Below are 3,989 nucleotides of genomic sequence, written 5' to 3' on the forward strand. Positions count from 1 at the left end.
CCTGCTAGGATTGCTGTCATAGTCAGTCCCACACTACTGGAACCTCTAAACCAGACAGTTTATGGGAGGAATGGCATTGTTTTCAGGTTTACAGATCAGGAGGAAGTTCCACAATGGTGGAAGAAGCTATTCTCCTTTACCAATTCCACACAGAGAGAAGAACCACTCCCAGCACCACAAGCAAGCATTCCCTGAGAGCACCAGACAGAGCTCAAGCACTCTGCATCCCTTAGGCTAGAATTTAGATCCACTCCCACTATCACCTTAGGGCTCCACCCAGGATCTGCCCACAGTGACACCTCTTCTAGCCATGTGGATGGCAATTCAAATTAAAAGTTTAATAAAGCTTTTGAGGGCTGGAGAGATGGCTTAGCAGTTAAGGCATTTGCCTGTGAAGCCAAAGGACCTCGGTTCAATTCCCTAGGACCCACCTAAGCCAGATGCACAAGGTGGCACATGCATCTGGAGTTCGTATGCAGTGGCTGGAGGCCCTGGAATGCTCTCTCTCTCTCTCTCATTCCCTCTCTCAAATAAATAAATAAAAATAAAATATTAAAAAAAAACATTTGAGTCTACTGGGGCACATAAAATCAAACTACCATATTCCACCCTTGGCCCCTCATAAAATTCATGACCATCTCAAACTACAAATTGTATTCAGTTCAACTTCAAAGGTCCCATAGTCTTTACCAATTTAAATACAGTTCCAAAGTCCCAAGTCTCATCTGAGATTTAAGACTGTCTCTGAACTGTGAGTCCTGTGAAATCAAAACAAGTTATATACTTCCAACATATAATGGCAGAGTAAACATTTCTATTGCTATAAGATATAACAAGGGGAGACCTGATGCATGCAAACTGAACAACCATTAGATAAAGATCTGCAGTTCAAGTCTAATATCTATAACTAGTGGCCAGTAACAAGTCTCTGGATTTTCCAATTCTTCCCCTCCAGCTGTGCTGAATAGTCAAGAAAAACTTCTAACCCCAGCCAATAGTATTTCATGGTAGTCCTTGTACAGTCTTGGTATAATCAAACATCTTCAGGCCTTCATGCAAATCACAGCCCATCTTACAATGGCTTCATTGATCTCTTTATCTGGGTCATCATGTCCTACCCATAATGCCATGATCTCAGCATCAGCTCCTGGAACCACGTGCACTTCATGACCCACTCTGTGCATTTTTCATGTTTCTGAATCCAGTATTAGGTGTAAAGGACACAGCTATGTTATTAATTCAGGAATGAAATAAATTGTGACCTTGAAGAACAGGTTCCTTTCTTTTTTTTTTTCAAGGTTGGTATAATTCTACTTTTTTTTTTTAAGTGGCAATTTTTTTTTAAATTTTTTTTTGTTCATTTTTATTTATTTATTTATTTGAGAGTGACAGACACAGGGAGAAAGACAGATAGAGGGAGAGAGAGAATGGGAGCGCCAGGGCTTCCAGCCTCTGCAAACGAACTCCAGACGCGTGCGCCCCCTTGTGCATCTGGCTAACGTGGGACCTGGGGAACCGAGCCTCGAACCGGGGTCCTTAGGCTTCACAGGCAAGCGCTTAACCACTAAGCCATCTCTCCAGCCCACAGGTTCCTTTCTTACAAAAGAGTTTGCACATGTACCTTTTAGTCTTTCCTTAGGCATCACTTCCATTGTTTCAATGTAAAGTAGTTGAGCCATCTTCCATAAAACTACTAATGTATTTGACTATAGCAGCTTTAGTAACCTAAAACCAGTCTCTGTGTCAGTAAATTTCAAACCTGTATGAATTTATCCTATTTTAAATCTTATATCTCTCAGTTTCATATCTTTAGTCAAGCACATCAGTCCATTACAAATTTAACCTTGATCAAACTCTCTGGGCATGGGCAGTAGAATGCAGCCTGCCCTTATTATAGTAGCTCAGTTCCAACAAAGTTCTCTGCAGTCTTTTCTTTCCCTTTGAAAGCTCATAAGTAAAGTCTCCAAATACAATTCTCTCTGAACTTGGCATTTTTTAAACTCTCACCAGAATAATCCATAAAACTTGGCTTGCAACTCTGGAAGGTGTCGTCTGTTGCAAGTACCAACTCCAGGCCCATTCCTCCAAAACAAATGTTCCAAAAGGTCAAAATTCATGCGATCAGATTCATTTCATATCAACACCCCACCCTCTCATGCCAATTTTTGTCATAGTCAACTTCCTGCTGAAGGGATGAACCTCCAAACCAGATACAGTTTATAGGAGGACTGGCATTTATTTCTGGCTTACAGGCCCAGAGGAAGTTCCGCAGTAGTGGAAGCACTGGCCTCCTTTACCAAGTCCATGCAGAGAGAAAGACCACTGCCAGCTCCACAAGCAAGCACACTCTGGGAGCACCACGCAGAGCTCAAGCACTCTGCATCCCTTAGGCTGGATGCAGAATCCAGATCCACCCACAGTGACAACTTTTCCAGCCAGGTGGTCAGAAATCTAATCTACAGGTTTTAATAAGACATTTGAGCCCATTGGGGGGAAATAAATTCAAACCACCGCAGTTCCTATAACTGAGTTCCACACAATGGGTATCTCAAACAACAGAGATTTATTTCCTCATAGTTCTGGAGTTAAAGTTCTTTGGGGTGTTTTGTTTGTTTGCTTGCTTGCTTGCTTGTTTCTTTTTTCCTAAGAATCTTTTTTTCTTGTTTTTATTTTCTTTTTCTTTCTTTTTTTAATTTTATTGCCACTCAGACTGTATCCTCTCCCTTCAGCTCCCATGAAGGAGAGCAGGAACAATCATCAGTGACAAGTGGTGGATAAAGTGAAGCAACACCAGGATCAGTGTTCATGCTCGGGAAAGAGCACTAAGCCTCCTCCTCATGGTTCCTGGTACTCTACACAGTCAGAGAAAAATCTCCAGTAGCAAGCTATAGAAATAATCCCTGAAAGCATAGTCTTGTTTTATTTTTTATGATTATTTTATTAGTCAGTGTTCTCCACAGAAGCAGAACAAATAGGAGATATTAGATATGTATGATGTAGCATATATTATGTTCATTTAACTTTAGATTCTATGTATAATTTATTCTATAAAATTGTCTTTATGTATTTGTGCATATATCAATATATGGGTGTATTTGCTTATGAATGCCTTAACACATTCACTTCCTACCTGCCTTAGTTTAAAGATTATGAAGTACAAGTTCACATGATTGGAGAGGCTGAGGGCCTCTATTATCCACTGTTTATAACAATGGACTATATCTCTTAAATTATAAACCAAAATAAATTTCCTCCCATAGAGGGCTTCTGGTCAGGTATTTGGTTACAGCAATAATGGGTGTAAGATCACTAAATGAAATCATTTCTATTTTTTAAAATTATTTGTGTGTCTCCTAGTATAAACCTTGTTCATTTATCCTCTGCTAGATAGCTATTGAAGATAAAGGGATTATTATTTATAACTAGACAGTATGATATTTGCAGTTGACACCCTTGTCTCTACTACTGTAAAACAGCCTGAGGGAAGAACTATGGCAGAGCACAAAGCTGGGTAAGTCCGAAGGCACAAAACACCCCAGAGAGCTGGAGGGTAAAGTGTAACACTGGGATGCTGAAACTATTGCCAAGGTTAGCAAGAACACATACATTCTACTTTGGGCATAATGTTTAAGATGCTCTGAGCACATAGACTAAGGGTTTAACTTCTGAACATGCACCTTAATTCTATCACAACCTAGCCCCATATGAGCACTGCAAATACTTCATGAAAAACAATATAGTTGGTAAAAATTTCCAATCGTTAATATAACCCCAGATGTATAAGTCTTAATATAGTAATATAGGAAGCATGAAAAATCAAGGCAATATAACCCCTTCTCAAAAAGTGTGAATTGTAGTAATGGTTCCTAATGAAAATAAATTAGATAAAAATCTCAAATAATTTAAAGTAATGAGAGAGAGAGAGAGGATCCAATCTGTAAAAATTTAGAGATGAATGGAGATACATTACAATAAATATGAATGAAAGT

The 3,989-nt window shown here is 39.3% G+C and overlaps 1 non-coding gene across 1 annotated transcript; it reads right to left on the reverse strand.

The window, feature by feature from the left end:
* Positions 1–2,700: 2,700 nt before the first annotated feature.
* LOC123458048 lies at positions 2,701–2,916 on the reverse strand. Its single transcript, XR_006635366.1, has one exon. It is a non-coding gene; the product is annotated as a small nucleolar RNA U3 (small nucleolar RNA).
* Positions 2,917–3,989: the final 1,073 nt, after the last annotated feature.

The sequence above is a fragment of the Jaculus jaculus genome, chromosome 1, assembly GCF_020740685.1.
Source record: "Jaculus jaculus isolate mJacJac1 chromosome 1, mJacJac1.mat.Y.cur, whole genome shotgun sequence".
NCBI lineage: Eukaryota > Metazoa > Chordata > Mammalia > Rodentia > Dipodidae > Jaculus > Jaculus jaculus.